The sequence below is a fragment of the Ambystoma mexicanum genome, chromosome 4p (genome assembly GCF_040938575.1).
Source record: "Ambystoma mexicanum isolate Mex_15411 chromosome 4p, UKY_AmexF1_1, whole genome shotgun sequence".
NCBI classification, from domain to species: Eukaryota; Metazoa; Chordata; class Amphibia; order Caudata; family Ambystomatidae; genus Ambystoma; species Ambystoma mexicanum.
This window is the reverse complement of record NC_090927.1, coordinates 1,165,949,825-1,165,967,577: the sequence shown is the minus strand read 5'-3', so window position 1 is coordinate 1,165,967,577 and position 17,753 is coordinate 1,165,949,825. Positions and strand designations below refer to the sequence as shown.

Sequence of the window (17,753 nt, the reverse complement as noted above, 5' to 3'; positions counted from 1 at the left end):
TTGTTACAGATTCTTAGACATAAAAGGTGCTCACCTTTTATCCTTAGACAGCAACAATACAGGAAAATCTTTTCTTTTGGCGAATGTTTATATGCAATGTGCACTTTCTTCGGTTGGAAAAGACAATGGGGGTCATTACGACCTGGGTGCAAAGGGATACCGGGCACCGTTAATGACACTGGTGCCGGTAATCCCTTTGTGTCCTATTCTGAGGTCCCTTTGCGGGTCCTCCCTTAACGCCTGGTTTTACCAGGCGTTATGGACTGGACCTGCAAAGGGATACCGGGGTCAATAACGGTACCGCAATTTGCGGTACCGTTATTGCCGCCTTCCCATTGAGCCCTATAGGAGCTCAAATGGGAATGGGGAATGTCTCTGGTGAATGGGGAATTACCGGTCCCTCCGACCTCGGACTGGACCAGTAATTACTCCCTTCACCAGACCGATTTTGGAGGCAAATAGCGCCATGGCTGCCTCCAAACTTGGAATGAGGGCCAATGTGCATATTTCGCTTTAGGATACATTCAGTTCCTGTCATGTCACTTCCCATTGCGTAAGTCATAGTCCCTCCTTTTCTTTTTTTAAGGACTTGAGCTCTGAGTTTAACATTATGTAATATTTTATCAGGAATTATAAGGTGCATATGTTTGTGTATTGGCAAGGATAAGTGAAAACTGAGCAGCATTTGTTCCTATGGGTCATGCCCATGGGGAAACATTAAGAATTCACAATAGGTAGTGGAGACTAGCAAGGCTTGGTTATGTCAGGCATAGTGATATGCCCACCTGACAGGACTTTCAGAGGAATTTATGTTGGGTAATCGAAGTGTCTATTGTGTGACAGCGGGTTGCAAATTGCAATATCCATTTTGTTCAACCTAGTCCTTTTGCATTTGTGAAGCCTTCTACTTGGAATGGAACTGCTTTTGATTATGCAACAGCATTCTGTACATTTGGTCCCATCATTTTGGTTAAATCTGCTTTTTTTCTTGCTCTTATATAAATAAAGTTGCTGCATTGATTACAATGAAGAGAAATAAAAGCATAGAATGCATTTAAAATGATGCTTTTTTAAAATAAGTGTGTTTTTTTTCAAGTTTGGAGCATGATTTATTAAATAAGACAACTATTCGGCTGTGGCCGAATAGTTGAAAAACTATTCGGTATTCCGCTGAATCTTAAATATGCTATTCGGTACAGCCCTAAGTTAAAGCAGACTTGGGATTTACATTGAATGGTCTCATCGCAAGCCTACTTCAACAGCAAGCTCTTTGCGAGTCAGGTGGCCCATTATATATGGCCTGTGACGATCTCACCTCAGCCTTCGATTATGTGAATCGAAACTTGTGGAACAACTACAGAAGTGGGGTACACCCAAGGCACTACTTAATATGCCTATTTCAATGTATCATCTTCATTCATAGTTTATTTCGACATGTCAGAAAACTTGCATACAACACATATACAGCACGATCTTGAAATACATAATTGATTAACCCTCAGTAAACAATATCATATATATATATATATATCAATTTAAAAAGCATGACTTAAAAGTATGCATTTCCTGATAAAGTGCCTACTTTTGTTAGTACATCAAATCTAAAAGATCTAAGATTTCTAAAATGCTTGGTGCTTGAAGATTATGGATACAAGTAGCAATACCAATAGTTTTGCATAGCAATAAAATCCCTGTACATAGGTTATTAGGACTAAGCAACAGAAACAATTCTAAAATATGTAGAAGCAAGTGACCTGTGAATCATGTATCAGTGAACTTTGACCTATTAAGCCCACCCCTATACAAAAATGTGTCAACGGAAAAGATTACTTTTGTTGGTCACTTTACAGTTAGCCAGTTATAAATGATTTATTTCGACTATAATCAGAAAACTTCTATGCACATGTCTAACAACAGCTAAAACACACATTTGCACAGAATACGTAAACATTCGTTGGTAAAACAAAACCTCTCACAGAAAAATAAAATAGTAATAAAATCACTGAGGTATGGTGATACAACATGACATATCAGACAGGCAACTCTTAAAGTGCAAAGTGCTTAAGGGCTTCTGAGTTTCAACACACATCATTTTGAAACAATCCAATTAGTTATAATTCCAGAAGGAATTGGACTGCAATCAATAACTTTACACACTGTGCACGCTTTCACTGTGGTTCTAAAAATAACTGAATCAAGGCATGTTATTCGTAATGTATAGTGAAAGAATAATCTACTTCTATAGGAAAGAGAAGGTTACCTGTTTGCCATCATATACATAGTTCTATTATTATTCCAAGCACTTCCCATATAAGAGAGTAATTGACTTTCTTTCAAGGGGTCATCTAATTGTCGGTTCCAGACAGTTTCAAATGATTAATACCCAAAACGAATAAGAGATGAAGACTTCTGTGGAGCAGACCACCTCCAGACACCTAAACGATGAAGAGGAGTTGCAACAGGAGTCACCAGAGTCAGGCGTCAACGGGTGATCTTTCTGGGACGAACAAGGAAGCAGGTCCTGCACAGCGTACATTGATGCTATAAGGCTGAAAATGCATTAGCGGGCATCTTGTACAAGTTGAAGATCCTTCAAGTTCCATGGATGCACCTGAAACGGCGAAGACTGCAGCAAGGTAGCCCAGGAGAGAGCTGGTCAGTTCACCAGTTGGTGTAGGGACCCATTTGAAGGCTCAGAGCGCATGGATCTTCGAGCGGGGCTAGATGCACCAACAAAGGCCTTCTTGAGATCAGCACAGAGTAGCAGGGCCTAATCTGGACAGCAATAGAGTCGAGGCTGATCAGCTGCAGAAGTTGTCTTCTGGCTGTCATTACTCATCTTCGTAGGGGACTCCAATGATCTGTTGAATGGCTGCAGGAACTCCGCTTTTGTCCAAGATTTGGGCTGGGTGCTCGCCCAAGCCCACCAATGCCTTTCAAACTGGCAGTGGCTATCCAATCATGGATCGTCACTGGCCACAGCATCTGCCCAATAACAGACATTCAGTAGCCAGGATGTGTACCAGGATCAGACAGTACCAGCCCGCAATTCTGGGCTCACACACAAAAACCACCCCTTAGCCCACGGAAGCAGCAGCCTTCCCCAAGAAATGGCTTTCCATATATGGTATTTCCTGACCTGGGCAGGAAGAAGGCCAAAGAACCATATGGCCAAAGGACAAGCGAAAGCCTTGTGGCATGGCCATCTTTGGGTGCTAGCCACCTTTTGCATCAGTAAAATGTTACAAAAATAGTGGACAAATTTAAGTGCTGTAACCAGCTCTTACTAGGCACATTGTAAAAGCAACCAAAAAGCCATTATGGAATAAGAATACAAAGTATCCCAACTGTAGTTCACTTTACGGCGAAGTGTGCAAGAAATGTACAAATGGAGACATAGGGCATCATTACAAATTAGCTGGTCCGGATTTAACGGTGCCGGTAAAACCGTTTTCCAGACCGGCTAACTACGAGTTCTGTGGCCATGTGGTGTTACACCCGCCAGGTCTGACCTGGCGGGCGTAACGCCACCCGCCGCAGACGGACGCAGAAACACCGACAAAATTACCTCATGGTGCCAGTGTTTCCACAGGGATGGGGAGTAGCGGATTGCGGTGCCGGAATTACCAGACCACCAGGGCTGCAATGCCCAGGTAATTCTGGCAAGTCCCGCACCAGTAAATCCCCACAAGTCTGGCGGCAGCCTGCCGGTTTTACCGGCACGGCTACTGCCAGACTCGTAATGAGGGCCAAAGTGTCTCAGAACTGATAGTTGTATGGCCTCATCAGTCTCCCCATAAGAATGAGCAAAATGGCAAGGGAGGTAAAATGGGATACGTTACCTCCAGAAAGTCAGGACAGTTTTAGGGTGCAGAAGAAGGAGACTGACACAAAGGTGCCATGTTTGGGGCTAAAGACATTTTTATTGACCAGGAGAAAGCCTTTGTATCCTTATTACTAAGAGGGGGTTCCTTGCCTCAACTTAAGTGTCCACCATCCTGTGTCAAGAAAACATCACTTCTGTCCCTTACACTAGAAACTAAAGAATAAGACAGTACTGTTCCTATCCCAGGAGAATGACTCCCTTCTTCTGGGTTATGGTTTGTGTTTTGTTGTAATATTTCCCAAATCTTGTAACAGTCTTGAGTCTCGCATGTTGTCAGGGGAATGGCTCCCTTCCCCTAATAGTAACATTCCAAACAATACATTCATGGTAGGCCAGGAGAATGTCTCCTTTCTCCTGATGTCCAGTCTCTGGTAGCCAGGGGGAATTGCTTCCTCCCCCATGCCCTTTTGGACCTTCCTGCCAGTCTGGATTACCAGGAGAATGACTGCCTTCTCCTTGTATCTTGTTATCAGTTCTTTACAACCAGGGGGAATGGCTCCCTCCCCCTTGGTCTTCTTCGCCAGGCCTCACACCTACAACACCCAATTGTGAGTGTTGGGCAGGTCTGTGACCCTGGCTTCTCTTCTTCTTTGATCTGGCCCACTTGGTTCACTTCCCTGCCAGGTACTGCCACAAGCAAGATAACTCATATCACCTTCTTGGTCGGGTCCGAGTCCCTGGTTTCTCTTCTTCTTTGACCTGGCCCATTTGGTTCACTCCCCTGCCAAGTACTGCCACAAGGAAGATGATGTGTATCTTGCTTAAGGTCCCTGACCCACCTTTAGTTGTCAGTGGGTTTATTCCTTCCACGGTTGTGAGGGACTCTCCCTCTGAAGTACTCTTTATGGTGCTTAGGGTCTTCAACCCTCGGTTGGTGGTCAACATGCTTTGTTCCACCACTGCAATGAGGAGGAGAAGGTTTGTCAGCTTTCTGCCCCTGGCGTACCACCCAAGCGTTATAGTTGCAAAGGGGCCTAGGGACAACAGCATGTGCTCTTTTGGTAAGCCACACTGCGTCTCCTCCGGGTTGCCTATGCCACTCTTTACCTTGTTGGGGTTTACGGCATGTCGCCTCGCCTTCCTGGGATGGCAGGCGTTCGACTTGTCTTCTCTAGCATCTTGCTTTCCCTGTGGCTGTGCGACGGCCTTCCCATCTGCCCTCTGCATTCCAGCCTCCTCTCGACACTGCCAGGCACCAGTCTGCTTCTGCAGACCTTCCGATCATCAGACTCAGCGGACTTCCAGCGTCCTTGGAGGTCTCTCCCTCCAGATCAGTGACGCAGGTTTGGAACTCCTGCGTTCGGTGCGCAGCACAGTGGCAGTCTTCCGCAGCTGCACGAGTCCAAGTGTTGAATCCACTGCTCATTTGTATTCAATGTTGCCAGCAGTGTCTGGGCCCATTGTACAAGTCCTTCATCACTTTCACAGGTGTCTTCTTCATTGCTCCGAGGGGCAAACTCGTCCCAACAAAGCAAAAAGAACAGGAGTCCCATAGACGTCTATGGGAGGATAGCAGTACAAAGGATATCTTTCCTAACAAGAGGTAAAGAGAGAGGTAGAGTGAGGGGCCGTAGTGTGGAAAACAGTAAAGGCAGGAGTAGTGAAGGGAGGGGTAAAATCGAGGAGGAGGCAGATAATATCAGGAGTGAAGTGTAGAGTGCATACCTGAGAATTGGGAGAAGTGATTAGATAAGGAGAATGAGTGTAGAGAGGCAGAGTAATAGGTGGATTGAGAGAGAGAGGTGTGGGGAAGAGTAGAAAGGGGAGCAGCAAGAGGAGAGTGTGGATACGGTTTAAGTGTCTTATCCGAGGAAAGGCATGACCGGGCAATCGGAATACTCTTGTCTCCTTGGCAGTCCCCGAGGGAGTTGGACAGACCACCCAGGATATTGCTTCATTAAATTGAACATTTTCCAGTATAAAAAAGCCAATTTTGTGGTGCAAAGTTTTCTTTATTGCAGCCTTTTTGCAGCACATTTTTGTATGTTCTGGAGGGTGCTAGAGAGCCAAGGTGTAGCAAAGCCAGGTTGGTTGAAAGAGGTAGTGCATTTGAGGCTGCAAGAGAGCCAGATAGTCATAATTTATTTATTGTGGTTTGATCAGTACAATATTTCACAATCGTATACAAAAACAAAACACGGCTTAACATTTTCAGATAATGAAAGAAATGTTTACAATTCGAAATATAACATAAAATACCTATGCAATCAATGTTAAATGAATATTACAGATAGCAATAAAGATAAGACACAAAGAAAAACGCACACATTTGAAAAAGTCACAATTAATTTCCTTTAAAAACCACTGATCCATCGGTCGTCTTTAATAAAACACAATTCATCCAGCATTCTTATGACTTCTGCAGTTAAAAATAATTAATTTCCCGCATTCATTCGGTTCCAAATTACATCAACCGAACTCTCTTCTCTTGAGCTTGGGCATTGAACCACAATATGTTTTAAGGTTTGTACAATGTCTTGTACATTACAAAACCTGCAATCCGCTGTCAATGGTTTCATTCTTTGTCAGGTGCATATAGAATGTCCCCAGTGTAAAGAAGATTAAGACGGAACCAAAGGAACTGTGCTCTCATCCTAGGACAGGGGAATTGCACCAAATATTTGACCAGTGTGCCTAGGGGTTTGTCTATTACAGATAGAGTGGTATGTATCTTTAGACTCCTAACCCTTAGAATAGTGTGAATCCAATTTAGTTCCTTCATTTGTTTTTTTACCACTAAGGGATTAGCAACCAGATCCTTTTTTTTTTTTTTTTTTTGCCTTCGTAATAAAATAGCATCTGCATATTATTTGCACCTTTTGTATGTCTTCTCTGCTGGCAATTTAATAGAAAGAGTCCCCGACGTCTCTGGCTTGGCGGAATCATTTTTTGTTTTGATCGACTGTTATGGTTTGTGTGTGTGTGCCCACTCTAGATTATACCTTTCTCAGTTGTGATAATGCAAATATTCCTGTTCTATATTCTCCAACCACTCAACTCTTATCATATGCTCTCCATGTAGTCCTGCAGTCTTTCATACGTTCTCGGTCCTTTTGCAACTTCCATCCCGTCTCCCAGTTTATCGCAGTATTCCCCCCATCCTTTCTCACAATCTGCATCTCACTCCCTCCTTCTTGCCCATCGCCCCCTCTCTGTTTTCTGGCTCACCATTCTGACTCTGGCCCACTACTTATCCATATTTATATATTTTTTTTAATAAAATGCAGATCATTTTTTTTAAACTCCCGTTTTCATGGGTGTTTTGCAATAACTGCTGTTTTTGTAGATGTTTTGGAAAAAGTCAATTTTGTGGTCTTTTTTATCAGTCGTGAAAAAGCTTTAAGCTGGGGTCTGATTACGGAGATAATGCTATGAATTTTGTCCTCCACCCCTGCATCCTCAAGCTTAGGGCCAGCCTATACAGTGTGTTCACCCTGGCAGTCGTGACACTGTTTTGCGTCAAGATGTTTGAGCATAGGGAGCCTGAGCTTCTTTGTAAAGGAAGGCGCACACCCTGAAGGGTGCTCTGGGGGCCAACATGCTCCTCGCTTTAACAAATCATGACAGTTTGAGAGAAGCATTTGTGTGTGCCCTCTTTAGTTAAGGCAGTGGCTAAGAAACATTGTCTTGTATCCTTGGAGCCCGCTTTTTTTATCAACATTCCCTGCTTTAAAGAGGCTGGCAGTTCAGGAGCCAGACCTACAGAATTCTCAAGGACACCCGACAGAATACAAGATAATTGCATGCTAATCCACTGGCTATGGAACCTGGCGAGTGATGCAGGGAAGCATTTGCCACAGACTTATAGGACTCCTTCCTGCAACTAATGATGGATTTGAAGGCGACGGGTAAGCATCTCCTCAAAACTGGGCAAGTCTCAGCCGACTTTGTGGCATGCTGCATGGGCACTGGGGTGGTACTGCTGTAATGCTTTTGGGTGAGGGTGTTCGGGTTCGTCTTGGATGTTCATTTGAATCTGCTGGACATACCATTCGACACCACATGTTACTTTGAAAGCAAGCCTGGAGTCTCCTTTGAAATGCTCAAGGTTTCCAATGTGATGGCTACTTCTTTAGGGTTGTCTGTCCCTCTTGTCAATCTTTTGCTTCCTCTCCCATGGGAGACTTCAAGCAGTACACCTTCCAAAGGCAGAACTTTTCAGGCGGGGCCAGAGGAGTTTTCGTCTCCCTCATTGGTGAAGGGCAGAGCTAGAGGAAGGCAATCATTTTCTTTGTCTTCTGCCAGGGCCCTGCGAAAACCTCTGAATAGTTTAGTCTATTCCTTAATTCACGAGATGGAGGCAGATTTCATCTTTTCCTCCAAGAATGGGAGAAGATAACATTAGGCCTTTTTGATTCTACATTTTATCTCCCGTGGTTACTACTTCCCTGAAAAGACCCTCTCTCCCCCAAATAACTCACCCAACTTCCAATGCCTTCTCTGGACCCTGTCTTATTAGAAAATATATCATGGCTCATCCTAGTACTCACCTTATTTCCTGAGGGGAAATGGAGGACTGTAGTCCAATTTGGACCTGAAGCTCCTTAAAGGATATTTCAGAATGGACAGGCTTCCGAATTGACAAGCTAGCCCAGATCCTTCAGGCCTTGGAGTTTCAAGAAAGGCTTGTCGCTCGATGTACAAAATGCCTATTTTCATGTGCCAATCCACTCTACTGTAAACATTGATGTTGATGGAGGTTCATAGTTGGTGAAGCCATCCATGCTTCTTACAACACCTTTCAGCTCACTTCTTTTCTTCTGTGTTTGTTCAAAAAGGTCATGACTGTAGTGGGGCACAACTCCGCAGGTAATGGATTCCTCTCTTTGCATACCTCAATGACTAGCTCCTTCATCCAGTGTCTGGGACAGAGCATTTGTAGATTTGGGAAGGACTACCCACCTTCTTTCTTCGCAGTTTTTTTACTTGAGCCTAAGCATCATGGTTAATGTTATTTAGTTAGCATGGCTTTTCTACCACAAGAGAGGGATCAGAGCATTCAGAAGACAATGCAGCAGCCTCCAGCGCACACTACTGTCCCGACTTGGATCTTTCTAGGTTGTTCGGTCTCATTGCCTCGTACATCTTCCTCGATCTCCTGGCCAGACTGTCAATCCAATGGTCTCAAAGGACACAATGTTTGGAATATTTGGGCAACATGGGGGGGCTTCCTTGGAGAGGACTCTCAAGTTTCCAAGCCTGGGCATTGTTTGTTTGTCCCCCCTCCAATATCAGGGGTGGTTTTTGCCCCTCTGAGCCTCGGCTTACCTTGATTATGGATGCTTTCCTAATATGCAGTTCAGGAGGTTCACATTCTAGACCTTTCTATGAGAGTTCTATGGGAAGGCCATAGCTCCATGAATGGTTAGTGATCAGACTAGCATTGAAGGCTTTCTTGCCGCTGACTGCAGTTCTGGTTCTCAAAAATCGCTCCATCACCATGCGATATCTGAGCAAGAGGGACAAAGTGGGATCACTTCAGCTCTGCTTGGAGGCCATGTGCCTTTGGTTTGAGGCGATTAAACAGGTTGTCCACCTCATTACTTCTCAAGTAGCAGAAAATCAGAATGTTTTTCAGGTGTTCTTCTTTTGGATGACTGTGAGGTCTCCCATGTCTAGTGAGAGACATTGCAGATCAGATCGTCTCCCTGTGTTGGGTTCCTGAGGTGAACCCTTTTAACCCCAGTGTTGAAGTGCACTCTTCCCTACTTCAGGGAGTTTCCCCAGGCTCCCCATTTGGAAGATGCCTTAGTGTTGCCATGGGAATTGGACTTTTGTATTCCTTACCCCGGTTTCTGCTCGTTCCAGTGAACCAGCGGAAGCAGAGGCATTGCCGGACATTGATCATCTTGATCGCCTGGGCATGGAGGACCTGGTACCCAGGACTGATTTTTTTTATTCACCCTTGAAAATCCCTTGGAGAGCTGCAGACCTCCTCCTCAGAGCATGCTGGAATGGCATTTCATATATGTGAGTCAAATTGAATCTTCATGCCTGGCCCTTGACAGGATGAGCTATCAAAATTGTTTTTTGTTTTTGTTTAGATGACTTAATGAAATGTCCATTTATCAAGATGCACCAGTCCACTCTCACCTGTGGGGTTGGGTCAGCCTTGGTCATCCTTGGTACTAGAACGCCAAGCATCCAAGAAACCCTCACCAGCAGAGGGACAGGCCAACACCTTTAAACATTCGATGGCCAGGAGAGTCCCACGCCCCACATTTAGGGAAAAGTGGCTCCGAGCGAAAGGCAAATGGGTGTCGTGGAAAGAAAAGAGCACCAGGAAAGCAGCAACTAAATACAGTCCACAGCATGCCCAGTGCTAGAATTGCAGTCCAGCTGCCAGCGGCTTTGTTTAACCTCGAGCCCCACCCAGAACGAGTAATCACACTAAAGTAATTCCAGCAATAACAGAAGCATTGCTGGTGTGTATAGAGGAGGAACAGCAGCACACCAGACCTTAGCAGCTGGCTGCAGATAGGATTTTCCCCGTGGGGTAAGCTCCAATCCAGCCCCACTGCTGCAAAGCTAAGTGCCAACTGTCATAACATTCTTGCCGGGGTACGACTGGGCATTTTCAAATAACTAGTATGCTACTTTTGAATCTGATGGCTTCGAGTGGCATGGGACAAATCAGAAAAAAATCATACTTGTTGTTTTATTTGTTTTATTTATTTTGCATTTGTAAGGCACGTATACATCAAGTAAATTGTTTCAAAGCGCCCACAGGGCAGCAAGGAGGGAACATGAGAATGTAAATCATATATAACAATGAAAGATAGAGCAGCCATACTAGGACTTGTGAACATTCAGAATGAGCACGCGCAGACAGAGAGAAGGGATGAGGGTGTGGTGGGGTAAGTGCTCTAGGTGTATCAAGAGGGAAGTGCTAGGGAGTGAGAAGCTTTAAGTGCCTAGGTGGAGTGGTCTGTGCCAGTAAATAGTGCAGGCCTATGGTGGCATAGGCCAGTGGGTGCCTAGGCAAGTGCTGGGAGCAGGTGGAGGCTGTAAGTGATTGGGTGTGGGAGGCCAGGACCCAGGAGGACACATAAGTGCCCTGGTCTCCAATCTCGGCAACTGTGGGGTTTAGCAGAGGAGGGAAGAAGGGACGGATGAGGTGAAAAGGAAAGTCTTGAAGAGCTGCCAGAATTTGAGGAGATCCGGCTCAAGACGAAGAGGAAGGGAGAGGCTTTTCCATAGGAGGGAGCCAGCTTAGAAAAGAGAACGGCCACCAGCTAGCTGTTTAGTGAAGCGCTTAACACACATAGAGTTGGTGCCGTAGGAACGTAAAGATCTGGAGGGAGAGTATTTAGTGAGAGCAAGTTGTAGATAGCGTGGTCCCCGGCCCCAGACGGCCTTATGGATGATGCAGAGAGATTTGAATTTGATCCTTGCAGCAACCCGGGAGCCAGTGGAGTTTTTAGGGCTGGAGAGGTGCGGTCCTTGGACTTGAGGCCAAGGTTAAGTCTTGCAGCCCTTTTATGAATTAGCTGGAGGGGTCAAAGAAGGTAGATTAAGGAAAAGGCTATTGCAGTAGTCTAGCCTAGAGAGAACCAGAGTTCTAGAGACATTGAGCTTCTGGGGGAAAGTGATGAAAGGAAGAATTTCTTTGAGGAGGTGGAGTTGAAAGTGGGACTTCTTGGCAAGGTCCTGAATATGATGGAGGAAGGAAAGAGAGGAGTCGAAGATTACTCCAAGGTTTCTGGCTTGAGCAGAATGAGCAGGGGGAGAGCCCATACACGCTGGCCGGATTGAGGGGAAGAAAGAGGGAGCAGGAGTCCCAATAGGAAGGTTCTCAGTCTTGCTGGCATTGATGCAAAGATCATTGGAAGTACACCAGGACTGGATGGCAGATAGGCAGTCAGAAATGATGGCAGAGGTAAGGAGAGGGTCAGATGGAAGTTTGAATAAGAGTTGTCATCTGCTTAACACTGGAAGGTGGGAGAGAAGGTGGAAATTAGGTGTAGAAGCGGTGCAGGAGCCAGGGAGAAAGGTTGGAGCCCTGGGGGACACCACAGATGGAGATAGAGTTGTGGAGGAGAAAAGAGCCCAGAATAACCTGGGATAGACGGTCATTGATGAAGGAGGCCAGTCAGTCCAGTGCCCGCCCCGATATACCTAGGGTATCGTGGAGCCGTTTTATGATGGAGTGGTTGACCTTATCAAATGCAGAGGAAAGATCAAGTAGAATGAGAACAGCTGGAGAGTTCGAATCAAGTGATGCGAGTAGTTCCTCACAGGTGTCCAGAAGAGCAGTTTCCGTGCCTACGGATGCTCGGAATCCAGATTGATGGTCGTGGAGGCAATAAGATACAATGCATAACTGTAGTGTTCTGGTCTAAGAACTAATCTTCTTACCTAAAAGGTATAAGGAATATGTTGGCATTACCACAACACCACCACTTTGTTGCGATGAAAGACTGAAGTGAAGAATACATCGGCAGGACTGTGGCCATAAACTGATGTTACAAATTGGTTCTTATGCTATGTTTGAGTGACAAAGCTGCCTATTTTTCCATCATACTAATGTAGAGCAAATATGTACTAAAGTGTTGCTAATAATGTGGCTCTTAACATTATGTGTAACTGAGACTGCCTCAGAGTATGATTGGGAAACAACACTAACTACTGTATTAACGAACATGAGGAGAGGGGTCCCCTTTTTCACACAATTCCCCTTGCTGCACACTAATAATTCCTAAGCCTCTATCCAGTCTTCCCAACTTCACCTTTTCCTACGTAAGCATGGTCTCCCTAGCTCCCCTTCCCCATGCAAGTCACTGCAGTTCATGCTGATTCTATTGCGTCCCCCAAGACTCTTGTGCAGTTGGTCGAGTTATGCTGCCTCTGCATTAGACAAATGGACTTTGATCAAACTTGGCACAATGTACTGTGCAGATGAATCAAGTTGTGGTGCTGTGACAAGTAATTGTACATGTTGGCATTCCCTCTCTGTTTAAAATTTTGTTAATTTCAGCTAGGTCATGAATGAGCATTAGTACTATAAAGAGCACCCGTGCCCTCTTTGCATTTTCAAGAAAACCCTAATGCGCCATTATGGGGACAATTTGGCACCCTGAATGGAGCCATCTGAAGGGCTTCCCTGGAACAGGTCAGGGAGGGGTTCAGATGTCTCTGAAGGGTTCCCTGGAACAGGTCAGGGAGGGGTTCAGATCTCTCTTCCTCCCTTTTTGCAGCCAGAAACAGGGCTCCCATTTCAACCATATGGATTAAAGCCTTCAATCCATTGACATGGAACACTTTGGGAGCCTGACCAGATTTTCAAAGGTGTGATAAATAGTTCCTCAGATCATTTGTCCTGCAAAGCTCTATGCCTTATAGGATTCATGATCAGGATTTTCTGGCCTGGGTAAAAGGAACAAGTGAAGCTTTCTGGTCAAACCAATGTTTCACCAGTGCCTGTTCAGCCTTAAACATGTCATTGGCCTGAGCCATCAGAAGGACCACCCTATCCTTCAATCCTGTCACATCCACTACATTGGTGGAGTGGGTAACTACTCCCTGGCAAGGGGTCCCCTTATAGGGCGGCCAAATAAGTTAAAATGGGCTAAAGCCAATCCCTTCCTGAGGTACCTTTTTGTAGTCAAAAAGTAAGCATGGCATTCAACTCCCTTCTCTGGGGCACCTGTAAGGAACTCATGGTGGCAACAGTAAAGACAGACACAAGTGATCACAATTCAAGGGTGTTTATTAAACTGTAAATGCAGGGTGGAAAAACGCCTAACATAAATCTAAGATGGGAGCAAGCAACGACCATCAAATGAAAATAAGGCAGTCCTTGTGGCGCTGTGTCAAAATAAAAGTGCCTATACTAAAAAAAATAAACTGTTGACAATACCTTACAACTAATTACCAAACGAGTGTGGGATAGGGTTTTCAATAAAGAAAGAGGTGTTCACAAATAATAAGTCAGGATGTGATTGCCTGTGGTCTCCCTTGCCCACGTTTTGAGCACAGGGTAAGGTGGATCTCCCGAGCACAGCACACACTGAAGCTTTCCCAGCACGAGTCGACAGTTCCGTACTAGCTACAAGGTGCTTCGATGTTTAAGTCTATTTTCAATAAAAGTCTCTTGCCTTCAAGGTCCTGATGCTTTCAACAAACAAACACAAAGTTTGGTTCCAAATATACTTAGGGTGACAGCTTCACCCCTGGGTCCCTCTCTTCCGGGCGCAGATCCCTCACCAGTCGTATTCAACCAAACTACTAAACACTTACTTTTCTCAATGAACTGTGGGTGATGACTTTTCACCTGGATCTCCCTCGGCCAGGCTCAGACCCAACTAACAAGGGGGGCAATTACCTTCCCCTGGTCTTCCAATACTTCTTGCTTTTAAGAATCTCAATGTCTATTGACACAGTTCCTCAGGCTTTGCCCCTGGGTTGTCAGCTTCCCTCTGCCGGGTTCACTCTCGCCAGCTTTTACAAGCTGTTCACAGTGCACACCCCTTGGTCGGCTTCACTCCGCTAAACACACTATTCTGGTTGTCGGCTTCCCTCAGCCAGGTTCACTCTTGCCAACTTTACGAAACACCGTTCCTATAGTGATTTCACCATGCGGGATTCATTTTCCTTCTTCACAATATTCTGTCAGTCAAAGACTTTTGATGGAACAGAGGATTTTACAAGACCCTTGTATGACCACTTTGACCTCTCTTCCCAAGGCCTTCTGGTTACGGTAGTCTCTACCTTCGGGTAATCGCCCAGAGTTTCCTGCATGAGCACCCACGTGGTGCCAGATGACTCTGTTGCAGGCTTTCCCCCATTTTTTCAATAGTTGCTTTAAGCCTTGAAAAGTTCAAATTAGCTGCTTGCTATTTTTTGTTCAACACAGCCCCGTTTCTTATCGACTCTCCCCTTGACTCACTGGCTGTGATGAACCGCTTGGCTTTCTTCTTCTTCAAGTCAAGGTTTGTACCACAGAAACCAGCGTGTCTTATTGGCTTGGTTATCAGCGTAGGAGGGTCTTGTGTACCATTCACATCTGTTGCAGCACACTCTGCTCTTTGTTCGCGGTCTCATGTTTCCGTTTGCAGAGGTTTCACTGGTCTTGATCGGAAAGGGCAAGGTCACTTCTCTCTTGTCACCCCCTCGGTATTTGCCTTCTTTCGCCTAACTCTTGAACTACCGTGCTGAGTTAGCTCTCACGTCTTGCGGTCTGCTTTGCTCATAGTGTGCTCTTGTTCTCCACCTTTTATCCCTGTGAGGAAAGGAAAAGGCTGTCAGGTGTGTATGATTCTGGTTAATTGCCTGACATTTCCTGACCCTTGTGTCGGTTCATGTCAGGTAAACAGCTTTATCATTTGCCCATTGTCTATCACTGTGAAAGCAAGTGTTCGTGTTGGATAAAGAGTGTTGTAGGATTTTTGAGTATCCCACAGAGAAGGATGGTGAAAAAGTGGTGTACAGGATTATAGTCCTCATGCTTGGGGTTTGGGTACGCTTGGAAGGGTACGATTGGTAGGGGTTGTAAAATGAACAAAGATAATCAGAATTTCCATTTTGACCTGAACAGGGGGGTTTGTGGGAATGGTAGTGTTTTGTTAATGCAGTATACTGGGGTTTCGGGAGAGGACAATCAGAGGGACGTGAAAAAGAATGACCGACAGAGTTCTGGGAGGTAACAGAAAAATAAGGATTCTGGGAGTTGTGGTTCTTGAGTGCAACAGGTTGGTTGGATTTTATTAAGGGAGCTTCTTTAATTGGAAGGGAGGTGGATGTAGAATAACCATAAAAAGCTTCAGGGACTTTGTCCCTTGTAGAATACTGCATCTCTCCTGGGATATTCCTCCAAGCACGACCTCGGGCTCCTCTACCCAGATGATCCTCGCTCATCTACCCGCAGGGTTGGAATCTGAGAGCGCCATCCCTCCCCATGCCACCTAAATAAAGGATTCCCGGGGTCCTACTAGGGAGAATAGCCTCAGGTTTCTCACACACCCCAAGAGCTCCAATCATGCTTTTGAGAGTTCTGTTGAATCTCTCAACGAGGCCATTGGTTTGTGGGTGATATGTGGAGGGAAATGTGTATGACCCCACATTCCTTTCACATGGCATGCATGTACTTAGACATGAAATTGTTGCCTCTGTCAGACGCAACCTCTTTGGGGAAGCCAAGCCTAGTAATGCTCCTGCAACTGACTTTTGGTAGTTACAGTCTTCAGTGGGATGGCTTCAGGATATCTTGTGTCATGATGAACTACCATAATGATAAACTGTTGCATGAGGTTTTTGGAGATTCACGTGGACCAACAACATAAATCCCACCCCTGTCAAATGGTATACTCACTACTGGTTGTGGTACCAAGGCACCTGGATCTCTGTACCACTCTTGCCAGATACCTGCCAAGTAGTGCAACCCCTGCAATGACTTTCTACTTGTGGCCTGCTCTTAGGCCTGTAGAAGTGCATGTTTAACCTCTTTTAGTGTTCTTGATGCCATGATGACCTGAAGCAGGGACATCATGAGCACATTGCAGGTGGAAGGGCCACACATAAAGCGGGGCAACCAACTGCCTATGGTCTCCTTCAGTGGACTTGTAGGTTCACTATAGAGTAACCCATTTCCCGATAGATCCTATGCTTTCCAGGGGATTCACCCTCCAACTCGGAGCAAGCTTGACTCCTTAAGCCTTCAACTCACGTTTACCCTTAGTGAACTCGCCCCTTTCTGCACGTAAACTCTGCATATGAGGGTGCTCATGGGGATTGAGAACTTCTGCCAACCATTCTTCCTCATCGGGTACAAGGGTTTGGTTAACTACCTCAACTTTAGTTTTAAGTATGGCAGGGGGAATATTTTCCTTCCCTCTTCTTGGATGTTTCACTCCTTTAGCCTTCACTTTCATTTTTGGCTTAGGCTGACTCTCAGGCTTGGCTAAGGCAGCCTTTGTTTGAGATTAATGCGTGGATGTTCTGCAGTGTCCCCCCACAAGACCCAAGTCTCTGAGGTCATTTTCTGACAAAACATTCCTTGGGACTTGCCTATGCACACTGACAGGTATCCTGACCTCTCCTCCATTGACAGCTAAAGGGACCATCATAACTGGGAAGTTGAGAGGGGGACCATCAGCCAACCTGGTGGGCATAAGAGGAGCTCTGGCATGAGCCTCAGAGTTTACCAATGTGGAATCCACTACAGTCCGACTGTCCCCAGTGTCTCTAATGGCAGAGGTATCTACACCATCTACTAGTACACTATCCTTAAAGTAATGTTTGGTGTTATCAGGGATGGACGCCTACACTTCAGCAACTCTAGCTTCCCAGGATCCCAGGGAAAGCAAACTACTTCAAATCCAATGCCACTGGGCAATTAGTCTGAAGAGAAGGATGCTCCTGTGAGAATCACTTCCTCTTCATGAGGAAGTGCCAGATTCACCGAATGGACCCCCAAGTTCTCACCCTTCCATCTGGGGGACCCCTTCACATAGCCACTTGCTCCTCAGGTTACACAAGCTCCACTGTACCTATGTCTGTAAGGAGGCTTATAGTGTCCACCTTCTTGCTTGAGATGGTGAGTCACACTACCCTTTTCATGATCATGTGGTTAACCTACCCGCTCCCTTCTTAAACATTTTGTGAGCCTTATGAGACATTTTTTTCTAAATGCCTACCCTCTTTCTCTTTTTGCTTTTTCCCCTCCTCATGGAAGAATGTTTGCCCTTTTGGGACACTCTATGGTAAATCCAAAGGTCAGCAGCAATGGCCAGCTTCTTAGGATCTTAACTCCTTTGAATTTACCAAGTGCTGCTTCAGCTCAGGAGAACAAGACGAAAACACATTTTCAGCCCAACCACACATGTTTATCAAAGATCCATTCACACACTTAACTCGAGTATTACCTTCT

The 17,753-nt window shown here is 45.4% G+C and overlaps 1 protein-coding gene across 1 annotated transcript in view; it reads left to right on the top strand.

Annotated features, from left to right (window-relative positions):
* Positions 1–17,753, top strand: part of PEX3 (peroxisomal biogenesis factor 3) — a 515,228-nt gene that overhangs the window by 487,091 nt on the left and 10,384 nt on the right. The window lies entirely within an intron of this gene.